The 24,613-nt window shown below is 40.5% G+C and overlaps 1 long non-coding RNA gene across 1 annotated transcript in view; it reads left to right on the top strand.

The window, feature by feature from the left end:
• The window catches only part of LOC148132829 (uncharacterized), a 121,590-nt gene that overhangs the window by 76,798 nt on the left and 20,179 nt on the right, over window positions 1-24,613 (top strand). The gene's annotated exons all lie outside the window — the stretch shown is intronic.

Here is a 24,613-nt window from a genome sequence, read left to right as displayed (position 1 = left end):
ATCTCTGTATGAGTTCAGCAACCTCTCACTCAATGTTAGGGTCGAAGTCTAATTTTCCTGAATGGTCACTTTGAGAACTGCAATGAAGTATCTTGGAAGTCTGAAATTGTCTGATACGGGATGCAACTAATGTGAGTTCAAATAATAAGTAAATCAAATGTGAGTTGTAAAATGATACAAGGTCACATTTCATGCCACCCAAAATTCGCTTCATGTGAGGATAATGAATGCATCATTGAGGTTAATACACACACAGTTGTGGTTGTGCTTTTAGATGCTGCTAAATTTTCATGTATGCAAAATGAAGAAAAGGAAGATTTCATCAGAGGAAAATATTTTTTTTAAAAAAAAATGAGGCTCAATAATTAATTTAGAGCAAAGTTTTGGGTAATTGAGCAACATCAAACATGGTCATAGCAACTCTAAAATAGGATGAAATGTTGGAAAGCCTGAATCTAAGGTAGAGTTTTTGTGTTTTTATTTTGTGTTTTGTAACTCCACAGTGACGTTGTTAAGCATAGATTTAAATAAGTGTATTCTCTTTATCCTATATTGTAATATTTTACTAATATATATGCCAAAATTTATGTTTGCTGAGCTGCAGTCAATTACCCTTTGAAGGAGATGGGTGGTTCAGAAATGCGAAAAATAAATATAACAAATAAATAACATTTTCCATAGAAATATAATTTCACTTAGTGCCAACTTGAATAATGTGTCCATTTTGTGGGATTGATTTCCTGCACTTGAGCCCCACCCCATTCCTTTGTCCTTGTTTTGAGTGCTGATGTCAAATTTGTGTCCATTAATTCTTTTGAGCAAAGTATGTCCTATTTGTCCTCCATAGAATCCCGAGATGCATTGCTGGCAAATGATGGATAGATCATATTAGAAGAAGAGCAAAGAAAGTGCATACATTATGTATGTGTTTATCATATGCTGTTGGTATAGGTGTAGGGCAAAATAACCTTGTTGCAGGGAGTTGGCTCCCCTTAGTCATTTTGGGTCACCAAGAGCCATTTTGTACAGTGAGATGTGGGGGAGGGCATATAAATAAAATAAATAAATAGTATCATTATCCTGTTGTTTCCTGTTGCTTGTTAGAATCTATTTGAGCTTGGGTTGGGTGGTAGTTTGTATGTAACTATTGGCCTGACACTCAGTACTTAGAAAGTATAGTGTCGCTGTCCAGTATAGGTTATAACTTATAACATGTAATAATAGATTAAAATTAATAACATTTGCTACCATAAACTAATTCAGCTGTCCTCCTATAAAGTCTACTACCAGGTCTACTACCAGAGAAGAGAAACCAGGATGATTAGGGGGCTGGAAGCTAAAACATACAATGAACGTTGCAGGAACTGGGCTTGGCTAGTCTAGTAAAGAGAAGGACCAGGGGAGTCATGATAGCATGACTAAAACCAATGGCAGTCTTCCAATATTTGAGGGGCTTCCACAGAGAGCAATGGGTCAAGCTATTTTCTAAAGCCAGACAAGGAATAATGGATGGAAACCGAACAAGGAGAGATTTAACCTGGAAATAAGGAGAAACTTTCTGACAGTGAGAACAATCAACCAATGGAACAGCTTGCCCTCAGAAGTTGTGGGAGTGCCATCAGTTGAGACTTTCAAGAAGAGATTGGACTGCCATTTGTCAGAAATGGTGTAGGGCAGGGGTCCCCAACCACCGGTCCGCGGACCGGTACCGGTCCGCGGAACAAGTCCTACCGGGCCGCTGGTTGCTGGGCGCCGGCATCTTTTTTTGATGAAAAAGTGCTTCCGGTGAGCTTTTCCGGGTAGAAAGCTCACCGGAAGCACTTTTTCATCAAAAAAAGATGGCGGCGCCCAGCTGATGCCGGTACTGGGCCGCGGCGCCCAGCTGATGCCGGAACCGGGCCGCGGCATAAAAAAGGTTGGGGATCACTGGTGTAGGGTCTCCTGCTTGGGCAGGGGGAGGGGGTGTTGGACTAGATGACCTACAAGGTCCCTTCCAACTTTGATTATCTGTATCTGTATCTGTCTTGTAAGTGAAAATTTGGCTTGAGAACTTCCACTTAATAACAGAAGCAGGTATGGATGAAATCAACAAGATCCTGTTAATTTCACATTTTTCTGGGCAGGAGACTAAACAGCTACAAAATACCAAGAATCTGTTTTGGTTGTTAATATTTTTCTCTTCTTTTTGGACATGGAGGGCTGAAAGATTTTTCTTAGTGTGGAACTTGTATCAGTGATTTTTTTTAAAAATTTTTAATCTTTTTAATTCAAACTGCTTTTGACAATTGGGGAATGGAAAGGACGGTGGTTCAGAAGTGTTCAGAGTAGATGGAATGAAAGCCTTCCAACAGAGCTTTCACCCAGCCAGACAAAAATGGACAACTTCTAACAGACCTTTAAAAAGGCTTCTCTGTTATCATTGTTGAAGAGCAGGAGGATAAGACAGGACCTAGACACATGTTAGGGAGGGCATGAGATGCAAATTTGGCACTCAGAATAAATTGACTTATTTCCACTGGGGACAAGAATAGTGTAGTTTGTCAAGTCCAGCTGTGAAATGACCAAAGGGAGCTATTTCTTCACTATAATGCTCCATCAAACTTTGAAAAACTAGAAAGACTTATCTGTGAAGAGAAAGAAGATGTTTTCCAACATTTTCTCAAAAGTAGGTGCTTCCCTTGATAGTGTTAACTGCATCATTGTTAAGTAAACTGTCATGGCAAGAATTCCTTCTTGACATCTTACTTGGGAATTTAATAGAAGGGTGAGAGGCCAGAGAGGCTGATCAAGAAAGGTTTGTATAGCGAACGATGGGTCAACCCTTCTCTTCACCCAACATCTAAGCACCATACTTAGAATCTCTCCAAAATGGGGTTGTTTTTTTTAGTGCAGTAGCACTAGAATTTTAAACATGTGCATACAAGCAAACCCAGAGGTTGTGAGGACTTAGCAGCATTCCCCTGGAGCTGGCTGTTATTTCTGTCACTCTTTCTGAATGTAAACATCTATCTTTTTGCACTACTCAAACCCACTCCACTTTAGCCATAATTTATTTATTACATGTAACCTGTCCACAAGGGCAAAGTGGGGTGGAGTCTCTTGATGGAAAGACAGCTCATGTTGCAGGGCATCTTGTTATTTCTAGTTAGTTCTCAGATTCTTGATACCTGATGAGGTTGAAGCGGGAAGGAGGCTTCACAATGACTCAGTACATATCTCTTGGGTATGACCTTTCTAAAACCAATGGCAGAGGCCAAGGAGAAATTCTTGGAATACACCAGTATCAGGGGCGATAGGCTATTTAAAGCAAGATCAGGTTGAGTTCACTCACACACCCAGCCCGCTGAAGGAAAGCCTGGAGCAAAGATTTTAATAGAGAAAGTTGGCCAGGGGCCTTTCACAAGGGGTAGGTGAAGTCACGGCGATATGAAGCATTTAATATTTAGCATGTGTCAGCAATGGGCTTGACCTTGGCTTAAGTGTGTCCAGAAGTAAATTCAGTATTTGGCAGCTATTCCACTTGAGCGGCTTATCAGAATCAGGCAAAAGTAGAGACTGACCTGGTTCACACCTAAGGCTAAATCATGATGTGATGATTTGCCTGGTTTTGGTTTGGGGGTTGCATGAAGTCACCCATTATGCTTAGTGATATGTATTAAGCCAATACGGCCTACTCAGTGAACCATAGTTAAAAATATGCTGGTTTGTTTGATATTTATATTCTGCTTTTATTATGTTTTTATAAACAATCCAAGGTGGCAAATGTATCTAATACTCCTTCTTCCTCCCATTTTCCTCACAACAACCCTGTGAGGTGAATTGGGCTGAGAGAGAGTGACTGGGTTTCATGGCTGAGGTGGGGCTAGAACTCACAGTCTTCCAGTTTCTAGTCTGGTGTATATTCTATATAAATGCAAAAATTACCTTTTCTAGAATTTTATATATGACCTTGGCATCCCTTGTCACTGCATGAACTAGCTTTGCAAACTTTTGGAAAAGAACATTAAAGAACAGGTCAGACTACCAAAATTACTACCACCAACCCCATCATTTCTTTGTGCACTCAGGTGCAAATGTTTGCGTTATGTTGTATAATCTTTTCCTTTTTTCTGGGGTTTGTTTTGGTCTTGGCATAGACTGGACAACTGAAGTCTGAATGCAGAATGCTTTAACAAGGAACCAAATATCTGTATCTTCTAAAGAAAAAGACATAAAGGAGCTGATGACACACATTTTAGAGCAGTTTACAAAGAGAAGTGTAACCTGACTATCCTGGGTGTATAGCCAGAAGCGTGAATATATTTTCTTTGAAACATGATGCAACAGTCCAAGTGAATTTCTTTCTTTTTTTAAAAAAAAATTTTTTGATTGGTTTTTAAAACAAACATGAACAAACAAAACATAAAAATATCAAATCATCTTCCATATATATACATACAGTGTGCCGGTTAGTTTACAAATTGTTTTGTGCTTCTATTTCGTAGTCTTCAATTACAATTACATTGTATATAATCTTGTATTTTCAATCAAATATTAAATACATTAATATCATTATTAATCAATCATTTGACTATACTTTTATTCATTCATGTTTTACGAAATAATCATATTTTACTTAATTTGTTTTATGACAGTTCATATTATCATCCCAAATCTATCCTAGAATCATTTTGTAGATATAATAAGAAAAGAATACATCTTTATATATTTAGTGTTTTCTAAAAGTCTACATATTTCATTACTATATTTTATTGTCTAACCATTGATAGAAGAGATCCCAAGTTTTATAAAATTGTTTATCATCTTGTTCTCTAATTTCAAATGTCAAGTCCAAGTGGATTTCTATACACCTATAGAAATGCAGCCAGGAAGATGCAAGGCCAGGAGGCAAGTTGCATGAGCAATTCCTGACAAAACAAATAAGGAAGGACTGCCACTTAATACATTAACCACACCCTTGTTTAAGGAGATTCCTCAGAATTGCAAACTTTACAATAGTATTTCCCAATCTGGGTGCAATTCTGACCATTTATAAATGTTAAGGCACCAGGCTAGAAAGCAGGAGACATGAAAGTCAGCTGGGTGACCTTGGGTCAGTCACTCTTTCTTACTCCAGCTTATCATAGGGTGGTTGTTGTGGAAAAAAATAAGAGGAGGTGGGCATGTTGGATATGTTTGTTCCCTTGACTTATTTGTACAAATAATAAAGGTGTGATGCAAATAAATAAATAGATGCCAAACAGAATTATGGGAGTTATGCTCACAGAACTTGGGATAATGCTAGACTGAGAGATGATATCCTATAATATATCACAATGTCCTGTCTTACTCTTTTTGTTTTCTCCCGAGGAGAAATGAGAATTTAAAATTCCTTCTACCACGACGATAATAGATTTGAATCCCATTTTCTCTATCTTTCTAATCAGTTGCACTGCACTGCAAACTCATCTTAAATGCGAATTCGCTCATGTTAAGACTGCTCATGTTAAGACTGCCTAGGACTGCTTTTATATTACAATTTCTTTTATATTACAATTTGCTTGCTTATTTATTTATTTGCATCATTTATACACTGCCATTGCAATACGCTAAATATACTGTATTTACTGCTATGTGGACTTGCTCACTTTGCTTCTAGGACCTTCTCTATTTTTTTTTTAAGTTTCCTTGCAGCCATGAGCTTTTGTTGTTTAAAAAAACCCACATCCACAAATAAACTCAACTAAAACACTTTGGGAGAAGAAAAATAGTTTCGGGAAGAAGCCTCAACCCATCTAAGAGTATGATATGAAGAATAGCAATAGCACTTAGACTTATATACCGCTTCACAGGGCTTTACAGCCCTCTCTAAGTGGTTTACAGGGTCAGCCTATTGCCCCCAACAATCTGGGTCCTCATTTTACTGACCTCGGAAGGATGGACACTGAGTCAACCTTGAGCCTGGTGAGATTCAATCTGCCAAATTGCAGCCAGCCGGCAGTCAGCAGAAGTAGCCTGCAGTACTGCATCCTAACCACTGTGCCACCAAAATGCAAAGCTTATCATAAAATAAGAGGTTAAGAAATGTCAGTACAGGTGTTTATGGAGATTCTCAGTCATCCAGGCCATGGTTGTCTCAAAGGTGCTTTTTTTTTCAAGAGGCAACTGGACTTTTCTTTGAAGATGTTTCGCTGAAGAAGCTTCTTGGATGAGAAGCGAAACATCTTCAGAGAAAAACAAAGAAAAACCAGAAAGTCCGGTTGCCTTTTGAAAACAAAGCACCTTTGGGCCATGTCAGTACTTACAACAGTTCATTCAGTGACCGTGACTTATGACCATTTTTCATAGTTACGACCTTTGCAGCATCCCCACGATCACGTGATCAAAATTCAGGTGCTTGGCGACTGGTTCATATTTATGCCCTTTGCTATATCCCAGGGTCACATGATCAAATTTTGCATCCTCTGTCAAGCAAAGACAATGAGGAAACCAGATTCACTTAACAATCCAGTTACTGATTTATCAACTGCGGTGATTCACTTAACAACGATAGCAAGAAAAGTTGTAAAATGGGACAAAACTCACTGAACAAATGTCTCACTTAACAATAGAAATTTTGGACTCTATTGCGGTCGTAAGTCGAGGACTACCTGCATTGCTTTTTGGTGAGACAATAAAAACTAGGAAAAACAAATGCAAAAACCTACACTGTGCTTCAGGGAAAGTGATTAATTTTGCATAATGCAGTGATACATATATGAGTGTGTGTGATACTTGGTTTTTACTGTGGAAGTAGTCAGATGTCCCTGTCTGTGTACAGCATTGATTGCTACATCTATTCCAGATCATTTGCATGTGAACTTCTGAATAATTTTACTTCACCTTAATATAAATATATCGGAGTCTAGACATGCTAATAGTTCTGAGATGATGGCAGTGGTTAAACTAAAATCAGCTGATGCATGAAGTGGGGAAGAAATTGTGTCAGTGGTGGGATTCAATTTTTTTTACCACCAGTTCTGTGGGCATGGCTTGCTGGGCATGGCAGGGGAAGGATACTGCAAAATCCCGATTCCCTTCCCACCTCACTACCCTGTTTTCCAGCTCTGTTCTCCTGTGCAGGGCAACCAAAGAAGAGCCAACCAATCAGGTGGGACTGAGGAGGCAGAAAAGAGATGGGGCAGGGCCAGCCAGAGGTCGTATTTGGCAGTTCTCCAAACTACTCAAAATTTCCGCTACCAGTTCTCCAGAACTGGTCGGAACCTGCTGAATACCACCTCTGAATTGTGTTATTATCATACGACTTTTGAGTTGATGCTTCCCAGCATTGAATTTTCCCAGATGCTCGCATTTTTGTATGCAGTTGTGAGCTAATGAATATTTCCAGACTATAGCAAATGGTGTAAATTTCTTCTTTGTGCCACAATGGATGCCACATTGCTCCATCACACTATTTCACTTAAAATGAAGTCTGTGGTGAATTTCCTTTACAACTCTCATTTTGACACGTGGCTTTGGAAGATTGAATATATCCCTACGCGATCCATTTCTTCCCCTTTTCTTATGGTTTTCCAGCAGTACCTCATTTCTCCTGCCTTTTCTGGGAACGGAATCAAAAGATGAACAGAGTTGTTTGTTATTATGTTAACAAACATAGTTATTATGTAAGTGTTGTACAAGCTGAGGTTCCAGGTACAAATAGTGCGAAAAAAATGGGCAGTGTTGAGAGGAGCATGTAATTTCCCCGGGGGCCCCCAGCTTTGTAGTACAAGGTGAAATCATTGCTTTGGAAGGACATCAAAGTTCATGGAGTGGTCTTGCTCCTTTCTATGAGTAAGATATCTCTTTTGATTTACGTTATTGGAGTATTGAATGGAATAGATTACTATAACTAAAATTTTATATAAGAATGAACAGAGATTGCAGAAGAACATTAACCTTGAATGGGTAAAACAGGGATTACCAATTTTTTGGATACACAAGACATGTTTTGAGGTTCTGAAAACATATTATGAATTCATTTACATAGTGCTATTGTGAGACGGTTGGCTGAGCACAAAATATGTACTTATCAACACAAACTAATCACATTACACTTTGTTTTCTAACCCCTTGTGGATGCTGTCTAGCGTCTCAATATCCCTCTGTTTTTCTCTTGACTGATGAGAATATTTCCTGGTGAAATCTTGGATATCAGATCCTATCATTTAATTTAATCCGGTGGCCTGCTGGATTGGATTGTTGGCCCATCTAGTCTTTCAGTTTGTTCTTCCATAGCCAACCAACTGCACAAGGAAGCCCACCAGTTTCCCAGCAAATTTCCTTGGGAGATAATCACATTGCCATCAAGGGTAATAGCCATTAAGTGCCTGTGATAAATATATCAGGGCTTGAAAGCATGAATGAATCAATGAATGATAAGAACACAATTGCTTTACTTCAATCATCTAGTACAGGATCCCCAACCTTTTCGACGCCGCGCCCGGTTCCGGCGTCAGCTGGGTGTCGCGTTCGGTTCCGCGTCAGCTGGGCGCCGCCATTTTTTTACGAAAATCACTTTCGGTGATGTCACCGGAAGCGATTTTTTCAAAAAAATGGCGCCAGCGCTGGTGAGCTTTTTCGGGTAGAAATGGCTTACCTCGGAAAAGCTCACTGAGCGCTTGGCGCCGCCATCTTTTTTGACGAAAAATTGCTTTTTTACCAAAAAGATGGCGGCGCCAGCAACTAGCGGCTCGGTAAGGCTTGTTCCATGTTCGGTACCGGTCCGCGGACCGGCGGTTGGGGACCCCTGATCTAGTACTTCACCCATTCTCCACAGGTAACAGGTATTCAGCAATTCTTCCAGTTTCTTAGAACATAAGTCACCTTGTCCTTGAGGTATAAATTCATTCAAAGTCAGTAGGTATTCCTTAAGATTTCACTGTCGTGCTGTCAGTTCTTCATTGGGTGAAATTTTCTTCTCAGAGAAGACTGGACAAAGAATGACTGCAGGGTGTTTTTTTTGGCTATCCTTTGTTTTCTTTACGGATCGCATAGTTATGAATTTTTTTCTCTTCTTTTTATTTTGACATACATGGAAAAAAACCTTTGAATGGTTTTTCTTTTAGCATTTCTTGCTAACTGTGACTCATTCTGAGGTTTCACTTACCTTACACCAGGTCAATAAATTTGGATGGCCTTTATGTACGTACTTTACATCAGAGCTGAAAAAGTTTCTTGGATGAGAAGTGAAACATCTTCAAAGAAAAAAAAAAAGTCCAATTGCCTCCTGAAAAAGCACATTTGGGACCTAAAGCTTTATGGTTTGTTTATTGTCTACAATAGAATCCTGGAGATTACAATTCCTAGGGAAGTGACCTGTTCACTGGATGTAAATATTTTAAACTGTACAGTATTAATCAGATTAAAAGGAACCACATGTGATGGATGAAAACATGCCTAAATTGTGGGGAAGAAGTAATGAATGAAAATGAATATTGCATTAATGTTGCATTAATTGCCTTAATCTGTCAACCAGAACTACAAAAGAAAATATATATATATATTTGCAAACATTGCTGAAAGTTGCAAAAATCTGCAAGATCATTTGAAGCCTTTGTATCTCCAGTTCATTTTCATACAGTGGGCACATATTGCAAAAGCCTATTGATACCTCAAAATGCTTTTATGGATCTTAGGTTTGCTAATGTTTCACTCTGTGTCCTTGGAGTGGATCAGGGATGGAATTTCTGAGCCAAGAAGGAAGGGTTCAGGCGGGGATACATGTTTCAAAGAAAGGTGTGGCTGCTTTAAGAGTTGCACAATCATTAATGAATAGATTCCTCAAAACAACGGCATATTTTTTCCAGGTTTACATAGAAGCCTGATTTTGTTTGTTTATTATATTTATATATATTTTTTGCCACCTTCTCCTGGGGCTGTAAGGGACTCCAAGAAAAAGGAACCCAAACTATCGTAATATAATATTAGAACAACATCACAACCCATATAAGCAGTGGTAGCTGAAGGGGTGGGTGGGTGATGTTGAGAATGATAAATTCAGCCTTACCCCTTTCGTACATGCATTGTCATGTCTCAGACATGTACAGAATAAGTTAAGCAAGTGGTATGATGTGGCTTTCAGCATTTTGACAAAGGCAGAACATTTCTGTGGATGCTGATGCTACAAGATCCATAAAGTGAAACATAGACACGTTGCATGGCCCCAGTCTTCAAATATTTTCCTCTAGTCCCGTGATGGCGAACCTATGGCATATGTGCCAGAAGTGGCACACAGAGACATCTCTGCCATCAGGTGAGCCATTGCCCCAGCTCAGTTCCACTGCGCATGCCTGTGCACCTCCTGCCAGCCAGCTGATTGTTGGGTACCTGTCGCGCAGATGTGGGGGGCATGCAAGAAACACATGCGCATGTGCAGGGGGGCAGGGGGAGCATGGGGGGGTCATGCGCACATGCGCAGGGAAGGAGGGGGAGCACAGGAGTTGTATGTGCATGTGCAGAGGGGGTGGGGAGAGTGCGGGGGTTTCACATGCATACGCAGGGGGTGGGGAGCCCAGGAGGATTGTGCATGCATTGCATTATGGGTGCAGGCACGTGCGTGCACATGCGCATTTTCGGCACGCGATGATGAAAAGGTTAGCTGTCACTGCTCTATTTATACACTAATTCAGCAGTTTCCACTAAAGAGTACCCCTAGCTCTGAAGGCCCACTGAAATAGTGTGATGACCCAGTGTGGGATACAAAATAAACACAGTCACAAAAAACAGGTGAAGCCCCTTTTATTCCTTCACTTTGCTTCCAAGCTCCAAATATCCTTGACTGGAGACAAGCAGTTACAAGAAGGAGGAAATGCCGTTTAAATTATAAAGAGTAAAAAAATCACACAAACCAGGCAAGATAAGGGCTTGAAGACATCCACAGATATCAGAACACACACTGGGAAGGACGCCAAACTCAGAGAGGCACAATAAACTAGAGATCTTTCCACGCTTTGTTTCCAGCACTCATCCGTACGCATGTCCGTCCTCTTATCCAGTTGTCACAGCTGCAGCCCATGAAAAGGATCAAGGCCCTCTCCTCTCCAGTAGACCACATCTCTCCCTTATCCTCTCCTCCCTGCGTGCCCTAGGATGGAGAGGGGATGGGCCTGGGTCCTCCTCTGACTGCCCAACTGGCCTCTGCCCTTCCCCAGCTTCCTGCACAACCTCTGGAGCCACACTTCTACTCCCTGTTGGCTGTTCCTCCTCTCCCTCAGAGTCAGTCTCTACCAGGGGCATGACAAATAGGCTGGCCTTGAATATTTTTGGAAGGGCAATGTGACAATGTGACTATGCTCCTCTCAGGAGGCAACATCAAGGAGGCCACCAAGGAAGACTTGATTCGTGACCCCTCCTCTGTTTGATTGCTCCCGGGAGAGAGGTTCTCAGCCAGCCTATGTGATCTTTCAGACACTGTCTGGGTTAGATGGTCCAGGAGCTAACGAGGATCTAAGCCAAATAGGGCTTTGTAGTAAATACCCACCACTTTGAATTGGACGCTGAAGAATATTAGTAGTCAGTCTTTCTTCAGCGAAATTGGAATTCATTTATTGTGCTAACATTGCCAGTTAGCAAGTAAGCAACTATATTCAGGGCTAACGGAACCTTCTGAATTGCCTAGTAGGGAAACCTCATGGAGAATGAATTGCAGTAATCCAGGCAAGTATCAACAAGTTGCCAATGTTTTTTGATACCGAAAAGACTGTCACTGGCACCTCGACCAAAATTGGGCTATGTCTCTCCATGCTATGGTCTCCACCTTATGTATGTGTACCCAGATACAGGTTTTTCTCTTTCAGGGATAGTGCCACCCAATTAAAGATAGAGTGTTCTGAAACCAGAATGCTTCTTGACAAATAGCACTTCCATTTTTCTGGGAGTCATCCTAAGGTATGCTCTGTTCTGATCAACCTCTCAGCCTCCAGGAAATACATCTCCTGCTCAGCCTGTGGTGTAGAAGTGAAACTGGGCATTATCAGAATATTGATGATACTTGTGTGCCCTTTGAGGTAGGCCAGATTGGGAAATTACAGGCATGTTGATTAATTGTTGATGGATATAATAATAGAATCTTGAAAGCCTGCCAGAGTTCCTATACCAAAGAGACTCAGGGCGGAGTTATTTTGAGTTTCTTTCTTACGCCTTCTCCTTTCCCAGGACTGAGTTCTCTCTTACTTTGCCTTAACCATTCCTACATTCTTTCTCTGAGGTTATTCAAGCCTTCCTCTTTGTCTCAAATTAACAGATGATCCCGGGGATCACTGATGGTCACTGGCTTCAAAATGGTGGGAGAGGCCAGAAAATCAAAGTTTTGCACTTCAGAAGAGGTGGAATTTTGATCAATCAATCATGCCCACCATTTTGAAGCCAGTGATTATTATGGTAGATGCCACTGGGATGAAGTTTCCCAGCTGCTTCAAGCAGATATTAAACAAAGTTGGAGGTGAGGTTTGAGCCCTGATGTATTTCACACTGAAGGGCCCAAGATCTATTCCTTCTCTAACACCAAATGGAACCACTCACTTAGGAAGGTGCAGAGTTACCATGAAGGAGTATCCCCAACTCCTAACCCTCACAGGTGGTACAAAAGGATACCATTGTTGATGGTAATGAACACCACTTAGACTTCAAACAGATCAATATAATCTCCATCTAAATCCCACTATAGATTATCTGCAAGACCAACCAATGGTTTCCATCTCATTCCAGCAATTAAATGCAGACTGAAGGGGTCCAGATAATCTCTTTCAACAAAAGTTGCTTATAATTGCTGCTCCTCTTATTCCCTGGTTGGTAGTTGTCCAAAATATCTGGGTGGATTGAGGGCTGGTGGCAATCACACAAGGTCCAAATTAACTTTCAAACGTGAAGATCCCTAATCGGCAGCAAAAGAGATTGTAGATTGTATTACACTACTATAAATTGGCGGTAGAGCTATGAACAAGTGGATTTTATTACAAATAAATCTTTATTACAGTAAAGGGCCAGAAACAGTGGAACATTTTACTTTTGAATGCTTCCTTCAGTTAAAGAACAGACAAAAAGAATTATTGCAGATGACAACAGGAAAAACAATGACCCCAAGCTAAAGAAGGTTCTAACCCCGTTTTTACCTAATATTTTGGTTTTCAGGGATTTTTGGGATAGCAGTTATGCTTTAATGTACCAAAACTGGCAATTCTTATAACAAAAGATAAAATGACAATTTGAACTGCGCTTTAAAGCAGAATTTTATTGGCTGGAATTTTTAATCAGCACAGCTAGGTTTTTCATATCATTCCAGGTGTTCTTACAACTGGGCCTTATTTATTTCCAGATAAAGGCAAAGGTATTGTGGTTATCTTCCTGAAATGCTTGATAAATGAACCAGACAGATGTACATATCTAAATTGCGAGAGAAATCAGATTCCGTATCCCTGGAACTGGTTTACATTTGCACTGTCATTTGTAAAGCTACCATTTCATATTCTAATCCAGCAATTCCTTTTATTACTCTTTACTTGGAGCAGAATTGTTTGCATCTTGGCAGATAATAAAAAAAATGTTTGGATTGGCTGGCATAAAGGTGAGCAAAATCAACATATCTCTGCTTGCCAAGAAAGACTTTACAGTAGGTATGACTTTAGACCTCAGGCATTTAACTGTTTATTTGTTGGTAAGTTTTAACACTAAAAAGTTAAAGTGATCAAAATCTTCATTTGAATCTGGGGCTAACACGGTTTAGACAGGCAGAGGCTACCCATAACACTTACCTTTAGAGCTCTAAAATGCTTTGGGACCCAAATAGCTGAAGGAGAACCAGTTTCCGTACCAGCTTGTCCATATCCGAAGATCTGCCAACGTTCTGCTCCAAATACTTTTCTTATTGGAAGCGCCCTCAATAACTGCAAAGGAGAAGAAACTCAATATTGACAATTTAGTTATGGAATGCACTCTCAGAAAAAGTATGCTTGGCAGCACCTGTACAGGCTTGGGGGCGCCACTTTGAGATGTTTGCATGCACTTAATTTGTATATACCTCAGTAAACAAATAAATGCTTAAAAACCACTCAAAGCTTATTGTGGCAAAAGCTGTCATGCCCCACAATTCACTTTATCAGATGTGATGCACTGAAGGCAAGGATATGTATGCACATGGGTACATTAAATGAGAAATTAAAAAAAAATTACTAAGCATTTATAGCATGGGAAGGGAAAATGAAGACTGTGACAATTATGTAAAAGTTTTGACATACATGTAAAATAAGTGTAGAGGGCATTAAAACAACAGGACTGATAAATATGCAGCTATCTTGGTCTTTGCAGAAAGTTGTTGTTTTTAAATTGTTCTTAATTTCCTTATATTTAAACTCTAACAAACACTGCAGTTGAAAGTGAAGCACTTCTGGTCATCTGCCATTGTGCTTATCCATATCTTTACATTTAATGAAATTATCTTTGCTTCTGTCATGTCCATACATTTCAGTAACAAATATGAGCCAACAGTGTGCAGCCGCCGCCAAAAAAGCCAATTCAATCCTAAACTATATTAATAGAGGGATAGAATCAAGATCAAGGCAACTCTGAGTGCTTTACAAAGCCTTAATATTGGGCGCCAACACACTTGGAATATTGCATCCCGTTCTGGTCACCAGAACATAGAAAAGATGTTGAGACTCTGGAAGACTGCAGAGAAGAGCAACAAGCATGACAAAGGGGTTGGAGGCTAAAACATATGCAGAACAATTCTAGGAACTGGGTATGTCTAATCTAGTGAAACAAAGGACTAGGGGAGACATGATAGCAGTGTTCCATTATTTGAGGGGCTGCCACAAAGATGGGGGGGGGGGGGTTTATCCTATTTTCCAAAGCACCAGAAGGCAAGACAAGGAACAATGAATGGAAACTCATTAAGGAGAGATAGCAATCTAAAACTAAGGACAAATTTCCTATTGGTGAGAGTGGAATGGCTTGCATTCAGGTGCTGTGATTGCCCTATCACTGGAAGCTTTCACGAAGAGACTGGATAGCCATTTGTCTGAAATGGTATAGGGTCTGTTGCTTGAGCATGGGGGTTGGACTAGATGACCTCCAAGGTCCCTTCCAATTCTGTTAGGCTATGTTCTATGTTCAGTCCATGTTGCATTACATCAGATAGCTTTTAAGTTGCTGCTCCCAACTTGGCTTTTGCTGTCCAGTTGTTGGTGGCCCCCAGGGTGCTGCATTCTTTCCCCCACTCCTCTCCTTCCCTGCCTCATTTGACTCTCTGTTTCCCTTTTGTGCAACTGCTTCCCTCTGCTGCTTGTTCTGCTTGGCTTTTGACTTCGGTGACGTTGTCATTCTGCTTGGGTAGCCATTCTGTCTTCTGACTATGGCACTGAAGACCTAAGCTCCCCCCTCCCCCTTCCAAAGTTAGCAAGAAGTTAGCCTGGCAGATTCCTTTCCCTTGGCCTGCCATTCCCCTTCTGCTGACAGAGAAGGGAGAGTCACTGACCTCCCAACAGGGAGTGACACAGGAAACCTGTAATTACATGCTTGTGACAGCAACCTTTCCTCATCTTAATCATGTATAGCTGCCACAACAAAGATGTTGCTTGATGGTGGGGATTAAGAAAAACACAAACGTTGACGCAGGGACAGTTGCCGTGTTAGAGAATTTCTCTGCTCCATCTGAAAATGTGTTTTTGGCTCTAGTCTAAATCCTTAAGTCACATGAATCACTGACTGTTCTGCTGGAGATGGCACCTCCTAGCTGTCCCTTCTGATCTGAGTCTACATCCCCCCTCCCATTACAGTATTCCAAAAGGGAACAGGTCCAATCAATAACATCAAAGCATAATCAGCAATAGAGTACAAATCTGACATATTCCAAAGATCTCCATAAACAAATTCCAGGTTCCCTTTTTAGAATATTGCCTGAAGGAGAAACAAATAAATTAACTACCTTGGTTGTAAACTTGTTGAATTTCCTAACACATTGGTTTTTTTAAAAATATATTATATATCAGGGTCACCAACATTTTGGACCTCAGGGACCACCAAACTCATAATTTTAAATCCCGTGGACCAGAGACCCTGGGAAAATCGCCCAAAAAAAGTCTGCAGAAAAATTCCCCACTCCATTTTCCTACCGATTGATCATTCTTTACTTGGGATCGCAGGATACTGTCTCCAGCTCCATTCTCAGGGAGGGAGGGAGGGAGGGAGGGAGGGAGAGAGAGAGAGAGAGAGAGAGAGAGAGAGAGACTTTTGTTTTCATGCAAGGAAAGCAGCAGAAGCAGCAGAAGTCTTTCATTCTCTCCCCCAAACTCCACCAGAAATGAGTCTCAACTTATTGCACCAGTGCAGCCTGTTGGAGCAGGATACATTACAGGGTCCCAAAGATTCATTTCTGGCAGAGTTTGGGGGAGAGAAAGAAAGACTTTTGTTGCTTTCCTTGCGTGCAGCCAAAATAAGAAAGAAGTGGAAAGAAGTAGCCCAGTGGCCAGGCCAGGCGTGTGGGGTGAGCGGGGCAAGTCCCCCCACCCTTCCCCCTCCCTTCATTATGTGTTGTTTACAATGCAAGCAACGCAAGCCTTGTGCTCCCATGGGCCATGTGGGCGGCACAGCCTTGTGTTCCCACACAGCCTGGATTAATTGCTTTGGGAGGGGGATGCTTTGGGGGTGACATTTCTCTGCGGACCATCAAAATTTTCCCATGGACCACCAGTGGTCCCCATTCCACTGGTTGGTGACCACTGTTATATATTATATACGGAGAACATTTTATCCTGTTCTTTAGTCAAATAATAATAATGATAATAACGCATCCAGGTTGATTTATGAAGCCTATTGGCATTATAGCCCTGATCTTAGGCACACAGCCTAAAAGACATGACATGTAAACAAAAATGGAGGCAGAAGGAAGAGGAAGAAGCCATACAGACTTATTATTCAATGAGAGAGCAGGATGCTCCTTTTGTACACTTTAATATTTATTGATGAGATTTATTTGTAAAAATAATGAGGTTCTCAACTTGTGTTGAACTCAACTTTTACAGACTACATAGGCACTTCCATGTAATTTGCCTAGTAACAATACAGAGATGGCTTGATGTTGTTTTTGTCCAGGATGTTCGTACAGGGTCACCAGTGTGTTGCTATTGGCTGACATTCTCTAGACCATCCAGGTATATAGCATGGTAAATAAATATCCAGATATCCAGATATGTAACATGGTAGGTAAGTGCGTAGGCAGATTGATTGACAACAGGGCTACTGAAGGACATCAGATGTGGGATATGATAACGTCACTAACAATAGTATCATTGGAGCAACCTTACAGGGCAAAGGCAAGCCTGGCTCATTACAGCTGAAGGAATAAAGAAATGAATATGATTATCATTGTCAGTAGAGGTCCGAGTAAAGTGCACTATTGTTCACTAGAAAAAAAATGAACTTACTATGAACACATAAACACCTAACCAATGTCAAAGTTAAAGCCAGAATTTACAGAATAAAGCTGATAAGACAACTTCTTTTAATGGGTTAGAGTAGGAGGCAGTATTTACTCAATCTGGCCAATCTTGAAAAGGCCAAGGAGGGATGGATCTGAGAAGTATTTAGTTGGAAGACCGTTAGAAAAACACAGGGTCTGTGGAAGTTTTATCAGCATGTGGAAGGAGGCAGTTGCAAACTACTTTTGTATTCATCTGGAGAAAACTACATACAGGTGAAACTCGAAAAATTAGAATATCGTGCAAAAGTTCATTTATTTCAGTAATGCAACTTAAAAGGTGAAATTAATATATGAGATAGACTCATTACATGCAAAGCAAGATCGTTCAAGCCATGATTTGTCATAATTGCGATGATTATGGCTTACAGCTCATGAAAACCCCAAATCCACAATCTCAGAAAATTAGAATATTGTGAAAAGGTTCAATATTCTGGGCTCAAAGTGTCCTACTCTAATCAGCTAATTAAGCCATAACACCTGCAAAGGATTTCTGAGCCTTTAAATGGTCTCTCAGCCTGGTTCAGTAGGAAGCACAATCATGGGAAAGACTGCTGACCTGACAGTTGTTCAGAAAACCATCATTGACACCCTCCATAAGGAGGGAAAGCCTCAAAAGGTAATTGCAAAAGAAATAGGATGTTCCCAAAGTGCTGTATCAAAGCTCATTAATAGAACGTTATGTGGAAGGGAAAAGTGTGGAAGAAAAAGGTGCACAAGCAGCAGGGATGACCGCAGCCTGGAGAGGATTGTCAGGAAAAGACCATTCAAAAGTGTTAGGGACTTTCAAAAGGAGTGGACTGAGATTGGAGTCAGTGCATCAAGAGTCACCACACACAGACAGATCCTGGACATGGACTTCAAATGTCGTATTCCTCTTGTCAAGCTGCTCCTGAACAACAAACAACATCAGAAGCGTCTTACCTGGGCTAAAGAAAAACAGAACTGGTCTGTTGCTCAGTGGTCCAAAGTCCGCTTTTCTGATGAGAGCAACTTTTGCATCTCATTTGGAAACCAAGGACCCAGAGTCTGGAGGAAGAATGGAGAAGCACACACTGCAAGATGTTTGAAGTCCAGTGTGAAGTTTCCACAGTCTGTGTTGATTTGGGGAGCCATGTCATCTGCTGGTGTTGGTCCACTGTGCTTCATTAAATCCAGGGTCAATACAGCCGTCTACCAGGAGATTTTGGAGCACTTCATGCTTCCTTCCGCAGACGAGCTTTATGAGGATGCTGACTTCATTTTCCAGCAGGACTTGGCACCTGCCCACACTGCCAAAAGCACCAAACCCTGGTTCAATGACTGTGGGATTACTGTGCTTGATTGGCCAGCAAACTCACCTGACCTGTACCCCATAGAGAATCTATGGGGCATTGCCAAGAGAAAGATGGTCTTCCATATCACCTCAGCAGTGCCACAGGCTGATAGCTTCCATGCCACACCACATTGAGGCAGTAATTGCTGCAAAAGGGGCCCAAACCAAGTACTGAGTACATATGCATACTTATACTTTTGAGAGGTCTGATATTGTTCGAGGTACAATCCTTGTTTTATTGATTGCATGTAATATTCTAATTTTCTGAGATTGTGGATTTGGGGTTTTCATGAGCTGTAAACCATAATCATCTCAATTATGACACATCACGGCTTGAACTATCTTGCTTTGCATGTAATGAGTCCATCTCATACATTAGTTTCACCTTTTAAGTTGCATTACCGAAATAAATGAACTTTTGCACGATATTCTAATTTTTCGAGTTTTACCTGTCCATGTGGACATAATAGTCAGTACATACAAAATAAGATGCTTCGACTAGGAGGGTAGTTGAACAGAAACTATGCTTGTACAAGCTGCCCTTTCTCTGTTCTCACTTTTACTCATCATTTGGCATCTACTTATCCCCTTGGCGATGAGACCCAAAGCATGTGTGCAATTCGGGGCTAGAGTTTCCTCCCTTGAAGTCTGTTTTGTTGGTTGGTGGGTCTCAAGAAGAAAGTATTTGGCCAATGACTGTAGATGAAGACTAGAAGGAGATATTTAAAAGAGTCCGAATAGGGAAGATCAGAACTTCAGATACGTTGGACTAACTCCCATAATTCTATGAAGCAGGGGATCTGGGAATTATGGGGGTTATATTCATTGCACCAGGAGGGCAATATATGGGGTAAGATAATTGTATCCAGTGGTCAGAATCAAACAGCATCTCTTGGCCACTGAGCGATAATGTAAAATGTGGGAATAGGAGGGTTTTGGGGTCTGGAGAATATAGTTAATTCTTTGCTTATTGTTGCTACACTTTGGGTTAAAGTGGTGTTAATAAGGTAGCAGACTGGAAGCTTGCTTCTGTTATTTACTATTAGAGTTGAAGTCATGGTGAAGTGCCATGAAGACACGGGTTGGGGGGGGAGGCAAATATTTCCAGGGTTCTTTGAGGTAGGAATTTACTGATTTTTAAAGGGCAAATTGGGTTTGTAAAAAACAGAAAAATAATAACTGGGCTGGAAGTCTGAGTATTGCTCCTGAATTTTGCTGGCATTTAGGATCTGTCTGTGAATGTGTTACCTGTTGAATGTTACCTATTGAATGATTACCTATTGAAGATGGACTGCTGCCTGCTGCCTACACTTTTTCCTAATGTATAAAAAGCTGCACATGGCCCATTTGAGAGATCCTACAACTGAAGCTTGTTCTTTGATCCTCCTAATTTTACACAAATCCTTGGACCTCCCATCCTTATTATTGTATATAGTCAGAGGCTGACCTTGAGATGTTTTGCTTTAGACCCAAGTTCTGTCTCGGTATTTCTTCAGTAAGACAGAAGACATCAGTACTTACATACCGGTATAGATGAATCTGAAAACCTAATTAAAAAGGACAGATAGAGCAAAGGATAGAATGACCAGTCATCCTGGTTCTTATTTCTGGCACTGGGTATACCCTCCCAAATCAAGAAAATGCCCTGGAGTAGGGCTATTGTATCTAGACTGCAAATATAGAGACAACTGCTAGATTGTAAGCAAAGAGAAAGAGAAACCTTAACTCTTGGCTACCAGCTAATGGTCTTCTGTATTTTGTACTCCTGATAGGGTTGTTGTTTCCAGAGGGCCTGGGTTTTCTTCCATTCATCAAATTTGGGTGCCATGGAAAACGAAATCTATTTTGTGCTCCATTTTATGACTGATAAGTAGAGGTTACAGTTTGTAACATAAAGGCATTACTGAGAATGGGAAGTATTTGACATTATTGGACTGCAAACTGCTTCATTACAAAGGAACTTTTCCAAACAACAGTTTTCTCTTTTTCTTCCCTGTTCTTTTTATATTTTTTGCTGTGCCTCTTGGGAGATAGAACTATGGATTAACATTAATATACATTTATGCAGATTTATATGTTCTACTTTTTTTGTCTTGGGAATCTGTTCACCTGAGCAAAGAAGCAAAGGAAAGGGAACAGATCAAGCTCCAGTTCCTATGGAATTGCTTTCCTTAAATGAGTCTGCTGCAAGCTGTGATCTTAGACAAACAACCCAAATTTTGCGCTCCCTTCTTCAATGAAATCCTTCTCTGACTGTTGTTTTTGGCCTGAGAAGGACTTTATGGTTTCCTGCCATGTGATGCTAACATGCCTGATATGGCTCTCCTGTGCCCTTTGCTCAGTGATAAGCAAGATACCTGATGCAACAGAAACTTCCTCTCGCTTTTTTAGACTGGTTTAGTATGATTTCAGGTAGTTCTTGACTTATCACCACAATTGGGCCCACAATTTGTGTCTTATATCATTAGAGTTGTTAAGCAAGTGCCCTTGTGATGGCCTCGCTCAATGACTGCAATCCCAGCTTCCTCACTGTGGGGGAGCCCCTGAGAGGCCTAATGCCCACCAGTATGGGAATTTTATTTATTTATTTACTTGATTTGTCAATCGCTTTAGATAATAGAGATAAAGAATAAGAATGTATAAGTACAGGAAATAGGTACAAATAATTGGGGACAATAGAACACGGATGGTAGGCACGATTGTGTGCTTATGCATGCCCCATAGATACCTCTTAGGAATGGGGTGAGGTCAATAGTGGTTAGTTTGAGGGAAAAGAAGTGTGGGTTTGAGGAAGTAACAACAGAGTTAGGTAGTATGTTCCAGGCATTGACCACTCTGTTGCTGAAGTTGTACTTTCTGCAATCAAGTTTGGAGTGCTTTACATTGAGTTTGTATCTGTTGTGTGCTCACTGGTTAGGCCCACCAGGTTGCAGAAACCTGCTGTGGCCTGGCAGGCCTTGACTGGCTAGGCCCGCCAGTGAGTGGAGCTTCTTCCCACACCACCACTCTTCCAGAAGTCATGGCCTTTCTTCTTGCCAAACTGTCTGACTCCACTTTTTATCTTCCTTTTCTATGCAGCTGCTGACAAACATGCCCAGCTGATGCAAAATGCAGCTACTGTAAAAAAAACCAAAAAAAACAGCCAACCCGATGTTTCTGAAGATAAACATTGCAAGGAATGGTGCTTGCCTCATGATGTTTCTGAGGTTCTTTCTAGCCACCAAAAAAACCCACCGTGCTCTCCATTTTCCTTATCAAGAATAAGGAAGTATAAAGTGACTCATACAATGCTCCACATCCCCTCTGACATTTCTACTTGGATGTTAATAGGAACATAGTGGAATACTGCTCAACATGTTATTTAAAGGGCACGTTAAGTCCAAACTTAAATGGCAAGAACAAAAGCAGACGGTGTGAAAAAAAATCCAAGCAATTGTTTGATGGAAATCACGTATATGGAAATAATTCTATGATATTATTCCATAGGTCAAAGTGGCCAGATGTGATGGCGCTGTTTTGAAACATGAAGAATGATAAGGAGGCCACTAACTGATGATCTCTCTCTTTCTCTCTCTCTCTCTCCCCATATCTCCTCCTCTGTGTGTGATTGTTTGCACGTACATGTTCAGTGTGGGTAGGAGGATGTAAACTCACACCTCACCAGGGCATCATGAAAACTGCTTTGGTGTGGCTGGACTTCTTGTTGCTATTACATTAGTAAACAAAATCTGCATCAGCTGGATGATCCCCATGCCTGCTTCTCAAGCCACCATAATCAATATCATTATATAAGCTTAGTGCTTATGACAGAGCAAGCAATGTGACATCTAGCTTAGATAAGAGATTGCCAACTTAATTCTTGGGAGATGATCCCATTCCCTAAATGGAAGAGGGTAATCTTTTTCCTGTTGGTCACACTTCAGATCTGTGTTCTGCCTTGAGCCCCAAGAAATGAAGTCAGAGAAGATATGAAGATCCAAGAGTGGGCAGAGTTGAATGATTTATTTATTTATTTTTTATTTTGGAACCATGGCAGGTTTTTTTATTTGATGAAATTGGTCAAGTTTTGTCACTTAAACCTCCTCAGATGTGAAAAGTGGATCCTGTGGGTTTTCTGGGTTTTTAAGAAGTGCTTTTGACGCTGCAGATTTCTGCAAGTCTTGGGGCATCCATTGTGTCCCCCTAAACAGATTTCCAAATGAGTAAAGGTCCATAATTTTCAGCCTTGTCCAGTTTGGTGGATTTGGGGGACCATAAATCGAGTGCTGCCAGGCTGTGTATTCTTGGCTTACCCACTCTTGGTCTAAAAAGTTACGTAGGGACCCAAAATGTCTTGATCTCATTCTACTCATCAATAGTGATACTCTATGGGGATATCAGAATCATCTATAACCAGAAATTTACAGTCATACTATATGGATCCAGGGGCCAGAATCTTAAAACCAAAAGAAGTGCTATTAAAAGAAAGGTCATAATATTTTATGGATCAAAGCAAGCTAATAATTTTAGATCTTCCTTTTTTACTCTCTTACATGCACATGAACAATCATGAATGCTTAAATAAAATTGTATAAGTTGTCTGGAATCATATTAGATGGGACAGATTAGATCAGAATTAAGGAGAGAGAACCATGCTTTAGAAAGCTTCCCCAACTTCATGTTCTACAAATGCATTGATATTAAAATTTTCAGAATTCCCAGGTTGAAGATGAAGGTTCTAAGATACTGTATCAGTTAAGTTCATGGACTGGTGCAGGACAGTTATTCTTTAGGAATGTCATTATTGTATAAAACTCTGGGTTTGCATGTACAATCTAGGCTGAAGAACCAGGCTCCCCAAGTAAAATAGTCTTCTAACAAATTATATATATGAAATCTGCCTGTGAGAGATTAATTGTGAAGATAAACATTAAAAGGCTTCATAGAAAAAGTCCTGACCTGGTACAAGACAATTAATCAACTTTAATTGTATTATGTACACATCTCTCTCATTCTCTTTCTTTTTGTCCTGTGTTTACTAGGAGCTACTAAGAGCTAGAAGAAGATATTTTATTCAAGTAAAACTTTCCTTGTTATTGTCTCTGAGGAATGGGAATATTACTAAACTTCAAATCCCTGCAATCTCTGCTTCAGCATGATTTGTGTCATGATCTAATAGAAATTATATGAGCTAGAAGTTATAGGTGATCAACCTCTGGAATATACCATTTCTATCATGCCAGCCATTAACATCTCTTTTCCCCGTGCAAGTATTTTTCTTTAAAAAAAACCCCAACCTTCTTGAAATTCCACAGCTCTCTTAGTACCTCTCTTAGTAGCTATTGTTGATACTAACCATGTGATAGAAACATGCCTGACATGACTCTCCTGCTCCCTTTGTTCAGTGACAAGCAAGGCATCTGATGCAGTAAAACAGGGGTCTTCAAATTTGACAACTTTAAGACTTATAGACTTCAACTCCCAGAATTCCTACTCCAGTCATGTTAGCTCAAGAATTCTGGGAGTTGAAGTCCACAAGTCTTAAACTTGCCAAGTTTGAAGACCCTTGCAGTAGAATCTTCCCCTTAGTTTTCTAGACTGGGTCAGTTCTGGCTATTATAAACAAGATAAGACATGAACAACACCATTAGGATTGCTCCTCCCCCTCTTCTTCCTCCCTTTCCTTTAGAAAAATAACAATAGGTGTGAGTGACTTGATATTATTTCATTTGAGATTCCTACAATAACATCTCAGATGATCTTATTTCCAGAAAGAAAGCTCCCATTTATACCAAAGCTTCTAAAGTTCCCATTTTTAATTTAAGAAA

This window comes from Notechis scutatus, chromosome 1 (genome assembly GCF_049901735.1).
Source record: "Notechis scutatus isolate UNSWTSFEM ecotype Mainland chromosome 1, rNotScu1.2, whole genome shotgun sequence".
In the NCBI taxonomy this organism is placed as follows: domain Eukaryota; kingdom Metazoa; phylum Chordata; class Lepidosauria; order Squamata; family Elapidae; genus Notechis; species Notechis scutatus.
Note: the sequence above shows the minus strand (reverse complement) of the source record. Positions and strands in the feature narration are given on the sequence as shown.